The sequence below is a fragment of the Cottoperca gobio genome, chromosome 19 (assembly GCF_900634415.1).
Source record: "Cottoperca gobio chromosome 19, fCotGob3.1, whole genome shotgun sequence".
NCBI classification, from domain to species: Eukaryota; Metazoa; Chordata; class Actinopteri; order Perciformes; family Bovichtidae; genus Cottoperca; species Cottoperca gobio.
The window spans coordinates 16,773,270-16,786,646 of NC_041373.1; positions in this window are offsets into that span (position 1 = coordinate 16,773,270).

Genomic DNA, 13,377 nt, shown 5'->3' on the forward strand with positions numbered 1-13,377 from the left:
AATAAGTCAACATTGACTTAGACGAGGTTTGATGCAGAATCACAAGTCTCAAGTGATGTATATACATATATATATACATATATACATATATATATATATATCTTATAGCCGCTGCCAGACCAGTGAGATGTGAGTAAGAGCTGAACAATGACAGCACAGTGTGTCACATATTTGAATGAATATGACCATTTATAATACATTTTAGGTTTAATAACCCCGATGTGAGAACTACACTTATGCAATAGATATTTAACAACAACAATAATGTTGAATTTTTACTCAAAAGAAACTCTATTGCTTCTTTCTTTTAATGAAACACTATGCACCTGCCCCTCACATGTCGTGTCTTTTACCCCAAAGGCCATTCTGTATTTTTTAAATGAACTGATTTGATGTAATTCTCTCATATTTTGATTTAATTTGTAAGAAGTTTTGTGGAAAATTAAATGAAAAAGACCTGGAACTCAATTAAGATAGAAAATAAGATAATAATAAAAAGAAGATTATACTTTTAGCACCAAAGTAGTGAAATGCTTTTGATTGAGAGATGTAATGTGAGACAAGAAATCTTTACTTGTAAATCTTTAATATATTTAGTACATGTTCAGGATTTGCTTGACTCCTTAGTGGCTTTACTCAATATTCGATTTTTTATCATTTTCCTGCTTCCAGTGTTTTTCCAGACGGCCTGAACGATGTGTGTTTTGATTTTTGTGCAAGATAAAAATAAGAAAAAAGCCTCCAGTTCTTTGCGAGATGACAAATATGGATTTCTGCACAGAACTGAGAGAAGATGTTCGACTTCATTCTGGATTTCTCTCGCAGTGTGCTGCAGACATCATCTTGTAATATGGGGATATGATGCACTTATACGGCCTCATATTCCTCAGTGCTTAGACAGCCCTACAAAGGAAGCATGAAGCGGACTCATGACACCTGTGAGAGAAACATGAAGGCAGCTCATTAGATCATCTCACTCCTGTCCGTTGCTCAGGGCTCCGGGTTTTTGTGCTCCTTACACCGACTGCATCTTTGCGCGTTGGCCTTGGTAATAGGCTGTTTTTGAATGGCAGCCCTGAATGGCAGCTTTGTGTTGCTCACGCTGTACAGCGCTGGTTGACCGGGAGTCACAGAAGGTTTGAGGGGTTGATTAAAATCTGCGGTCAATTTTGTGTTCCTACGAATGTTAGCAGCTTTCCCGACAGTAAATGTTTGTCTACCTCTGTGGCTGAGCTTTGACTCGAGACCACTTTAACTCTTGGCCCTTTCATCCATTAAATTAATGCATTAAAGATTTTATTTTTTTGCTTTTGTGTGTGTGTGTGTGTGTGTGTGTTGGACTCATGTTGCACATAAAAGCCACTTACTAAGGACTCTTTTATTACCAAGATGGCAACTTTTCAGAAAATCTTTCTCGGCTTTTTACATTTATATTTATAACAACTTGTGTTTAGGACTAACATACAGGTTCACGGGCTTATTCTCTCAACCTGTAGAGATGCATCCGAGCCCTTTAATGAAAGGGAAAACATAACAATCATTTAATCAGGGGAACACAACAGCTATGATTTTCATTTTGTATTCAGGAATACTCTCCAGTCCAAGCAAAGCAGTCTTGAAGCGTGTCTTTACATGTCTTGTTATACATCTAAATGGTCAGCTGTGTGCCAAATTACACAATTAGCAAGAACACGTTTCGGTGTGGACTTTTACTCTTGATCTTGGAGACAAAAGTTTAAAATCTGTGTATATTTACGCCCAAAATCACAAAGAATAGGCCGCTGATAGCACATCCTTTGCAGCAGCTATCTATCTGGAGCTCTTCTGGTCGATGACTTCGACCCCGCTGGTAATTATGAAAGCTGCAGAAGAAGCCAACAAGTCGACCTCGAGTTAGGAAATGTTTTTTTCACCATAATGCTGCAAATTAGTTTTACGTCTTAGAGGTTTAAATAGCCAATCACTGATTTTGGTTGACTGTAGTTTGTTCATCTCTCTTATGCATATCACTACACACCTGTGGTGCTTTAGTACCTGTGAGCCAATCACACGTTTGAGTTGATCTGTGTACGGCGCGATGATGTAGAGGTGGAAGACACGCCACTGATGATGATGGGCTCTACCCCCAGAATGATTTCAATTAATTATTGCATTACTGTCACACATTAGCCCACTGGCCAGAAAACAAATGTTCCTCTGCAAACAAAGAGAACCAAGAATAAACCGACAAATGAATTTACTCTTGAGGCGATGGCAGAGTCAAGCCCATGAAAACGGAACCAAACACCAACCATTATTCAGAGCAGAAGCATCGCCATCTGGTTTGAATTTATATCTCTATGTGCATGTAATTTGTGCTGTAGTTGATCCGAGTACTGTGTAAACACATTTCAATACACTGGGGGGGGGGGGGGGGAGGACATCAGGACAGAGACGAGTGACGGGGTCTCTCTCTATCCACGTCTTTCCCTCCCTCTCTCGGACACTTTTGGTATGTTGATGGATACAGCGCACTCAGCAGTATTTCAAGGTATGATAGAGGTGCAAGAAAAAAGCCTTTCATTGTAAAACAAACAGCCTTCGAGCTACTTAGGCTCGTGTTGACAAATGGGGAGGGAGCATTAAGTACAGTCAGGAATGGCGACGTGAATCCCTGGAGAATACAAAGAAAAAATCTGACTACTTGGTTAGACCATAACCATAACCATAAGGCTGGGTAAATCTCTCTCACACACACACACACACACACACACATATATACATACACACACACACACACACACACACACACATATATTCACAGTCCTTTGATGAGCCTGGGGCTTAGAGGGAATAATGGTTAGCAACCTGAAAAATGCCCTCATCACAAAAGGCCTTCGACGGTAATAAATGAAATAGTTGAGCCAAACACATTAATCCGTGCCGGTGCTTCTGTGTGTGTGTGTGTGTGTGTGTGTGTGTGTGTGTGTGTGTGTGTGTGTGTGTGTGTGTGTGTGTGTGTGTGTGTGTGTGTGTGTGTATCCCTGTATTTGTCTGCATATTGTCACTGGTATCTGTGAGTGTTTTATGTGTCTATACACACACATGCATGCAGACAAGCCTGTGTGTGTGTGTGTGTGTGTGTGTGTGTGTGTGTGTGTGTGTGTGTGTGTGTGTGTGTGTGTGTGTGTGTGTGTGTGTGACCCAGAGAGAGAGAGACGGCTGAAAAAACTCTGCGAGCGCCTTAGCGTCAGAAAGTGAGAGGTAGTAACACACTGTCAAAGCAAATACTCCTGCCGTCACTCTCTCTGGGCTGCGTTCACACTTTAGCTTACGTGGAAACACGCTGGTTACGTGTGAAAACAAAGTGCGTCTCCACTGGCGTTCTCCAGAAGTTGTCGGGGAAGATAAACACATACAACAGATTAATGGCAACACAAAGAATGTGTAAGTTCCTATCAGCCGTCCACACGACCATGACGGCGATCTTTCCGTAACACACTGGTTTACTCATCGTAGGTCAACGTGACCTCATGGGAAGGCGTATAAATAGCACGCCACTTTTAAGAACATTTCATGTGTCATTTAACACGCCGTTCTCATTACCAACTCGCCACATGTGGTTAACATTGTGAATTCAAACAAAACGACTCGCTTAGGTTCAGGAGAAGATCAGGGTTTGGGCTTTTCTTTGAAGTCTGTGTGTTACGTAAGTTAAGTTACGTATAGATCAGTTAAGAAGAACCAACAGTCGTCTCCGTCGTGAGTTTGTTTTGACCCGTCCTTCTGCCTGTGCGGGACTGTCTCGCTCTTTAAACTACGTCACCTGACTTCTGGAGCACTTGCTCTGAGCATATAATATTGCTGCGACGTGAAATGACACACGAAAAGCAAAAAATGCGAAGTGATAATGACTTGTTATTCACATACCAGGCGGCACAGGTGGTACTCAACCTGCGAGTACAGTTGTGTGTCACCACTATGTTCTGGAGGAGCGTACTCAAGTCTGATCTTGGTGTTTGGACAAAAGACTCTCTTCCATTTTGACCAATCTTTCTTTCTCGTGTCTCTTGTCCCCGAACTTTATGGAAGAGGATCCCTGAAGTACCCCTGCCACACACAACCTAACCTTTGAAAATAGTTCCTAGTTTCCAAGTGTCAGCATTCAGAAAAATGTATTAAAGCCCAATTAGTGTTAACATACTCTCTCAATCCCCCACCCACAACTCCTCTCTCACTTTCTAAACTGTATACATTTCCTCCCTCTTTGTGTCTAAACTGTGTATTTTTAGTCACCATTTGGCTTCACCTTGTTCTTCCCTTCGTTCTCTTTGCCTTCGCTCTTTCTCTCTCTCTCCAAACTGTGTATATTTGGGTCTGTCTATGGGGAGTCAGGGGTCATTATTAATCTTGCTGGCTCTCCTACCTTCAGGCATAACAGCAGGGCAGCATGATATGTGTGTGTGTGCGTGTGTGTGCGTGCGTGTAAGAGAGCGGGAAAGGAGTGGTTGCGAATGAGTCAGTTACGCTGTTCGAGTAAAGGTGTGGGAGAACATGTTTTTGTGAGTGCACCGTCTGTATGCCGTTTAAGTGTTTGTGTGTCTATGTGTATGTGTGTGTGTGTGTGTGTGTGTGCGTGTGTGTGTGCATGCATGTATGTGTCTGTGTCTGTGTGTGAGTTTCCCAGTGTTTCCGTGTGTTTGAAGGAGAGGGAAAGTGCATTTTGCCATGATGGATCATGAGAGACCCACATTCTTAATGCACACTCGCACAAGACAGATACCCATGAGAAATTAAGGGGGGAGAGAGGGGTAGAGAGAGAGGGGGGGGGGGGGGGGGTGGGGAGAGAGAGGGGAAGGGAGCAAGAAAGAAAACGAGAGGTGGTGATGAGGAAACGGAGAAAGGAAGGAGAGAGAGCAGGGAGAGTCCCTGTTCCTCCTGAACTCATTAACCGTTGTCCTCTCCGCCCTCCCTCCTGCACTCCCATAATGCCAAGCAGCGGCGTGCATCAATAATGCTGGTGACAGCACGAGGGGGACGGGTCAGACAAGCAACCGCCATCTCCCTGGCAACCACCACTACGGCCACCATCGCCACGACAACAATTGCTGAGCGCACACGGGGGGTATCCCCCTTCCCCGCTGGCCCAGCTCCCCTCCTGCAGCCGTCACACAGCGAGGGCCGTCGTGCCTGCTGCTGCTGGATCAGAGGCAAGCTAAATCCGCAGCACGGCTCCGGCATAGGATGAGGCGAGAAAAAGCTGACTGATCTCGATTCTGAGGTGAACCGAATGGACAGGAGATTCAATCTGAGCCGAGTTTAGCGCCATTATTTCACAATCCAAGAGGAGAAGGAAGGGTAAGGGATGGTCTTCAGGCACTGTGGCTGGACGGGGAGGCTCACAGAGTATCGCTGCATGGAAGACACCACGTATTAGAGAAAAGTTGCCCTACATTTTTTATGAAAAACAAGTACGAATGTGGATACAGAAGAAGGTTCAGGATGCAGTCAGAAAAGCTTCACAGGATTATAAATCTGTGCAAAAACAGGTCATATTTGGTGGTTCTTCTTGATTATTAAACCAGCATTAGTGCCCAGTGCCAAATAGCAGACAAAGTTTACAAGTATCCTTAAAAAGTTTTTTAAAATAATCATTTGGAAGGCTACAGAGTAAAATATCTTTCTCAGGAGTTGATGGAGACCAACAGAGAGGTAAACGCAGACTGAATGTAGATTTGTTTGTGGTTTAATTTGACCTCTGAATAGACGATGGAGCCTCAAATACAGTAAAAGTCTGAAAAATAAGATATTGGAGTACGCATGCATCTTTAAAGCTGACAGTACTTTCTAAAAGACCTCATCATTTAAACAATTTCCATTAGATTTTGACAGTGCACAAATGTCAAAGCCTTAAACGTTAGGAGCAAACACAATGGCACTGAGAATCACCATTTTCTAATTCAACTAATTTAAAGAAAATGTTATGAGCATCATATATCACCTGGGTGCCAGCGTGTACAACTTCAAGACTGTTGAGGGGAAAAATAAACCTTAATCTATCAAGTGGATAAAATCGTGATACATTTTTTAATCAGGCAGGGAGAGTTGTAAATTAAATACATGTTAAGTTGTTTCCTTACCGCTTACATGCAGCTAGTCCATGTTGTCACATCTCTTTCTTCTTCTTCTTCTTCTTCTTCTTCTTCTTCTTCTTCTTCTTCTTCTTCTTCTTCTTCTTCTTCTTCTTCTTCCGACTGAAGAGATTTTACCACTGCAATTTGTTTGTTTTTTACAGTGGCTCATCTCAGCCTCATAAAATACTCCCTAACTATAAAAAAATAATGTGTTAGAGTCGCTTAAATCAAGCAATTAATCTCAAATGCAACTGCAAATTTTTGTGTTTTTTTATAACCAATTAATAATTAAATAATACAATTTTAATAAGTATTTTAATGAGACATTTGCTCATTTTAGTGGTGAAGACTAACATAATTGTTAGGAAGCAGAAGTGGATGGATGGACAGACAGACAGACAGACAGACAGACAGACAGACAGACAGACAGACAGACAGACAGACAGACAGACAGAAAAATAATAGATAGATAGATAGGTGGATGGATAGGGGGATGGATAGGTGGATGGATAGGTGGATGGATAGATAGATAGGTGGATGCATAGATAGATAGGTGGATGGATAGGGGGCCAGAGGCTATACTCTCACACACCAAATTTGATTAAGCCCCCTTGCCTGTTAATCTTTAGTAATATAATTAATTCATTAAAGGTTAATGGTCCTGTCACTGCAAAACAGCACATATGAACATGGACGTGTGTGTGTGTGTGTGTGTGTGTGTGTGTGTGTGTGTGTGTGTGTGTGTGTGTGTGTGTGTGTGTGTGTGTGTGTGTGTGTGTTAGGCAGAGCGAAGCTGCTTTATGAAGAGAAAATGAAGAAACACAGACAGGCAGAGCAAACGTCTCGCGGAAATTGACGATAAAACATAATAACGGGGAACTCCTCGCGCGGAGACGTCTCGCGGAAGTTGAATATCATATTTAGTAATAGCGTGTGTTTTCCGTATTATTCGTTAAGAAGAGGATCGGTGCGAAATGTCAGATCTGAGTTCGCGCGCCTCCTGATAGATGTGAAGCGACGGCGGCGGCGGCGGCGCGGCTGCCTGCGCGAGCCCATGGAGCTCGCGAGAGAGATATTTCCTTTCCTCTCGGACGGAAAAACAAGGCGAGGAAGGGTGGGGGGGAGAGGGTGGGGGGCGGGGGAGGAGTTGATTATGGCAGCTTGGCCAATAACACAGTGAGAGCCTCTACGGGCGGGTGTTGAGTGTGGGGTCTCAGCCAATCAGAGCTCAGATGAGGGTTCCTGCCCCCACGTGGGTTTTGAGTTCCAAACAACAACGACCATGCTTTGGGCCAATCACGGGCGCGCAAGGTGTTAATCTTAACGCTGATTGGCTCGCTGCTTTTCACAGAGTCCCCTCACTCATCACGTTTAGCCCGTTGTTATTAACTCTTTCGTACCACACAGGAAGGAGCTGCTTTGCTCATAAAACACAAACCCGCACTGTAATAGCCAAATGTGAATTAATGAATGATTCAGAGGCGGTTTGTTTTTAGAAACGCGATACATCAGTTAATCCGGACTGTTTCAAAGCCTCATTTCAGACACATTTAAAGAAAAGCGAGGGTAATATCCTGAACTACAGTGGAGGAGCACATGGTGCGACTAGAGCTGCGCTGCAGCCTTGTCAAGCGTGCGCGTTGCCCTGATCATAATCAAATCAGCATGCAAGAAAACCAATGGGATTAAAAGCACATGAGAAATGCATGCTTAGCAGTGAGGTATAACCCACATTCACACATCCAGGCTCTAAAATTGTGGGTCAAACCTGCTCCTGTACAGCCTGCATTACAGGGCAGAGAAGCAGACTCTGGTATGGTCACTGGCAAAGGATTGAAACATGGAGAAATACACCCCCTCCTCTTCCTCTCTCGTTTTAATTGCACTGATGTTTTACAGTTGATAACGTTGCACGTGTTGTTGACGCCTTTCAGTTTCTGCAAAGTCCCCCCCCCCCCCACCCAAAAAAAAAGCAGGAGACATTAAAAGCAGCCATTTTAAATAGCACTAAAGTCATTCCCTCCTACGCTATGCAGTCACACAGGCACCAACACTGACAAACCAAGCATCAATCTTCTCTCTCTTTTTTTAACCTCCAAAAAATATATAGGCAAGGTTCTCATAAAGGAGCCAAAGCAGAAGGCTGACACCGCCCCCCAGTGGAGACTTTGGGGTTTACAATCGTGAGCATGCCAAGTCAAGGTGTGTGTGTCTGAGGATACAACTGTTTTATGCATAAAAAGTAGAAAAACAGGTTTAAACCTTTTGTTTTCTTAATGCAGTTCTAAATTGGATATTTGCATTTATATTACTTTAGATGGAAGACACTAAAATGTAAAAGTGCATTTCTGTTCTTCCACACCGACGCCACATGTCTGCACGGTAGAAATCTCTTTTATCTTTGTGGTTTTTGGGTCAAGTTTCTCCTTTTAAAAGTCTGAGATGTCCTCCAATGTATAAGGAGAAGAGACACGGGGAAAAAGACAACGAGGAGTGTGTGTTGATGTGGGAAGGAGGAAGAGTTGATAGACACAGGACAGGTTTCATGTTGGGAGCAGGTTGGAAAGTGTGTGTTTGGTCCATTTGCATTGAAACATGTGATTTCAGTTAGTCGCTGAAGCTCTTGTTGGTGCAGCATCCTCAGATTTATTTACACTTCATCTCACCCCCATGCATATAGAAGAGAAAGAAGAAGACAAGAGAAAGTGTGTCTTTTCTATTAGTGTTCTTACTAAAGTTGTGTATTCTTATAGGAAGATAAGACAGTGACTTCTGGGTAAACAAGTATGAGCCATTCGTCAGGTGTTCCCAATATAGGATTTAAGTTTATATGCAAATAACTTTGCTTCACCATATCTTTACACCTGAAAAAGACTGAAAACATCCAACAAAATATCAGATTTCCTGTTGAATTTCCTTTTTTCCCGATCATTTCCAACATGGTTGTCGTACTCTCTTCTAGCATAACTCCTTCCTTTAGATACACATATGTAACTGAGTAACAGGTTGCCATGAAATGCAAACTCCCGGTGTTAAATACACATTTGTGTCCTGATTTTTACTGAAATAGATTCATAATGTGTCAGGGTAGAGAGGAAGGAAAGCGAACAAAGCACAAAAAAAACACCTTACAGTTTGTTTCGGCATTCTTTTTACCACAACGAGAGGAAGATTGATCCAGATTATCTCTTTCATTCAGTTCACAACCTCTGGAATTGAACTGAAGACGAGAGAGAAGAAGAGGGGGAGAATGACTTAAAGTGGAAAAAAGGGGGAAGAGGAAACTGAGGAAGAGTGTGGAAGGGAGTGTGTATTTGTGTGTGTGTGTGTGTGTGTGTGTGTGTAGGGAGGGTCTAAGAGTTGGGGGGGCACTGTGGGATATGAGGCAGCCCCCCGTAGTCCCAAGTAATGGCAGAATAGAACTTAATAGGGTAGAAAAAGGCTGGAGGCTGTTAACTCAGAACGGTCATTTCGAATTCCCCATTTTCTCCCCCAGTCACTCCCTTTCCCTCTCATCCCTTCCTCCATGCACATTCTCTGTCTGTAACGTGGTTCCTCATCCCTGTCTGCCTCCGTCTCCCTCCACCCTTAACCTGTCTCCCACCGGCCACCTTTCAGCTGTTTCCGCTTCCTTTCCTCTCTTCATCTTCACCTCTTTTCCTCTCCTCCTAGCCTTCACCCATCCCTCCTTCCCTCATCTCTCCCTCCTCACCTCCCTCCCTCCCTCCCCCTCTGTGTCTCCTTGGAGGAGGTGTAATGATAGCTATTTGAGTGTCATCAGACGACCGCTGTAATGGCTTCTAAAGCACCATGCCACGGTTGCCACGGTGAACCTTGCACAGCCGCCGTCCCAGAATAAAGGGTTGGAGGAAGGGAGGAAGGGGGGGGGGGGGGAGAAAAAAAAAACATCTGGTTGGCTATCGACAGGCGTCACCGTGCCGGCACAACAGCAGACGATGACACAGCCCCCGGGGCTACAGAGAGCGATCTAATGATGCGTGGGATAGGACACATATGAGGAGGAAGTACAGTAGTGATAATAGTGATAGTAATGAAAACAATAGCACTGATAACAATAACAGTATATGACTTTCTTTGATTGTGTGCCTCATTTTTCTTTCTCCCACTCTGTAGTGTGGTGTGTGTGTGTGTGTGTGTGTGTGTGTGTGTGTGTGTGTGTGTGTGTGTGTGTGTGTGTGTGTGTGTGTGGTTTTATATAAAAAAAATAAAAAATAAAAAAAAGAGAGGGATGGGAATTGTGAAGATCTGATTTCCAATTTATTTGTGTTATTTTAAAGATAAGGAGTGTTGTTACACACACATTATGCACACAGGCAGCTCCTCTTACCAATAGGATATCAGATGGCTCGTCCAAGTCGAGAAGCAGAGCGAATGTTTTTGAGCGAAGTGATTTATCCACATCATTAAGAGTGTTTATGAACAGACAGGTGGACTGGAGCGCTTTCCAAATGTCCTGATGGACTACATAAAGTACCTTATTGTACATTGCTAATGCGTTAAATGTCACTTTAATGTCCGTTGGAATGGCACGTGTCAAGTGAATTGAATTGGACGAAAGAAAAACTCTCAAATGTTTAAGATGAGATAAGATGTTTTACATGTGCCGGACCTCCCGCCTGCAGAGCAGAGCGCCCTCGCAAGGTTAAGCAAAAGTGCCTTGTGTAGTAAATCAGTGTGAAGTGAGTCAGATTTATTTAGTAAAGAACCTCAGTCAATAAAAATAAAAATAAGATAATATTGCAATGTTTTGTTCCCCCTAATACCATGTGAAGAGTCAACATTATGGCCATTATTAAAAAAAGATATGACACACATACACATGACAGTTTAGGTATAAAGTAATCTCCAGGCCTTTGAAATTCTCCGAAAAAGTAAATGAAAAACATAATTTATGAATTGTTATAATTAAAAAGAGACAAGAAACAAATAGAAACCAAATGTCCCGGTGCCTACAGCGAACTAGAATTATTTAATTATTTAAAAGTAACCACAGCTTTGGATCTGGGAGATTTCCATGTGTTTGTAAGGTTCCTTTAAATATTGTGAGGGTAAAAGTGATTCTTTTTTATAATAGATAGATGATAGAAGTGTGTTTCCTTATGTTCTTCTTATCGTCTCTAATACGTTTGTGTGTGTGGTTACATACTGTGGGGATAAAACCAGTGGAGGAAAAGCAAAGCAGCAAAGTTTCAGACTCGCAGCAGTCAAGGTGATCTCATGTCAGCATCTCAGAAATGTCTGTCTGTTTAGTGTTCACACACTCAATAACAGCACTCATGTCCTTCAGTATCTGTGTTTGTGTGTGTGTGTGTGTGTGTGTGTGTGTGTGTGTGAGAGAGAGAGTTTGTGTGTGTGTGTGTGTGTGTGTGTGTGTCACAAGCATTGTTTATCACATTTTGCGTAAAGCGCAGCAGTTCAAGTCTGGGTCAGGAGGAGTAAATCTTTAGGTGGGTGGTGTTTACAACGAACACCGGGCCCCTCCTCTGACCTCTGTGTGTGTGTTTGTGTGTGTGTGTGTGTGTGTGTGTGTGTGTGTGTGTGTGTGTGTGTGGTGACACACATGTTGCTGTGGGTCAGTGAGTCTATGTGTATGTTTATAGCCATTGACAAGCAGAAGGGGGAGTGTGTGTGTGTGTGTGTGTGTGTGTGTGTGTGTGTGTGTGTGTGTGTGTGTGTGTGTGTGTGTGTGTGTGTGTGTGTGTGTGTGTGTGGGGAGGGGTTGTGCCGGTAGATTAGCCAGGTTGGGATGATTGGGTTGAGGATTAGATGGATTCAGGAACAGACACGTCTGTTTACTCTGCAAAGAAGTCTTATAATAGGCTGATTGGCAAGGTTGATTACTCACACACATGCAGGCGCACTTGCTGCACACACACAGTCATTGAAAACCCCATATGTTGATTAGCTTATTATTGTTTCCTTTACACACCCGCCATCTCCTTTCCCTTTGCTTGTCTCCAAAATTCGGATGCAAAGCGCGACTCCCTCGGCCTCTCAGAAACATTTCCCATTAGGACTGACCCAGAGAGCTTGCAATCAGAGAAGGTGTGTAACTAAACCCCCGGCATAGGCAAGTAAGGGGAGCTGCACTCAGGCAACTACCCTAAAGGCACAGGGAGCACTCTGGTTACCCGGCGCTGTGTGTGCATGTGTGTGTGCGTGTGTGCATTGTTTCTACTTACCTGTCTTTATGTGTCACAGTAAGAGGCGAAGTGCAGAGCTCGGAATAAAGCGTAGAGAAAGGCAGGATTATACACATGGCAGGTTAGAGAAAGGCAGAGAGAGAGAAGGAGAGGATGGGAGGAAAGAGCGACAGAGGGAGGCTTAAGACTACAGAGGCGAGCACCCTTTGTTGCTGAGTTCAGCTGTGATGGACGGCTTATGTTTAGGGGAAGAGTGAAGGAGTCCTTCAATGCACTACCATAACATTTGCAGGACGGCAGAGGATGTTCCTCTTCACTGATCAAACTTTTGTCTGACAAACGAAGAACCTGGACTTCAAGGAAGGTGAAGACGAAGGTCAGTGTATTCGATGTGATCCAAAGATAGTGGGCAAAGGAGGGGTACAAACTAAACCCCAGGGAAGGGGGGGACCAGGTGATTGAGCCTTCAGGGTGAATAACAAGTCAAGCAAGAACAGGAGTTAGGCTGTACGAGAGAGCACTGTTCAACAAGCGAGAGGCAGAGGGTCGGCTGCAGAAGTGGAGATAAGCCGTCGAGAACAAAATTAGTCTACAGAGAAGGAGAGGTTGAAGCCAGACCCTGGACTAAAGAGAGATCAAGGTTGACTCAAGTCTTTGCTGCCTGATTAGGGTGAGGAGAGTTAGCGGTAGAGGGGAGCCGGGAGACCCGATCAACAGAACGTGAGAGCCAGCGAGAGAAGGAGAGGAGAGAGAGAGAATTACAAGAGGACGCTTGGCGAAAGAAGCCTCTTAAATCTGGGAGCTGGAATTAGAGCCACAGAAGCTGCAGAGGGAAAGCCACAAAACCACAGTAAGTAAATTAGGAGGCTGTAGCTGGAAAAAATATATAATGAAGCCATGGGCGGGGGAAGGAATTTGTGGTCTTGAGAGTGCTTTATATACTGTACCTTAATGAATTGATTTCCTGTCTCAAAGACTTTCTCATTTCATCATTCTCCATGACTTCATTGCCTTCCTTTATCCTCACCTCTTTAAATAATCCTTTAAAAAAACCTTTTTTTTAATGCACACCCCTCACTCTTGCATCCCAGGTCTATTTG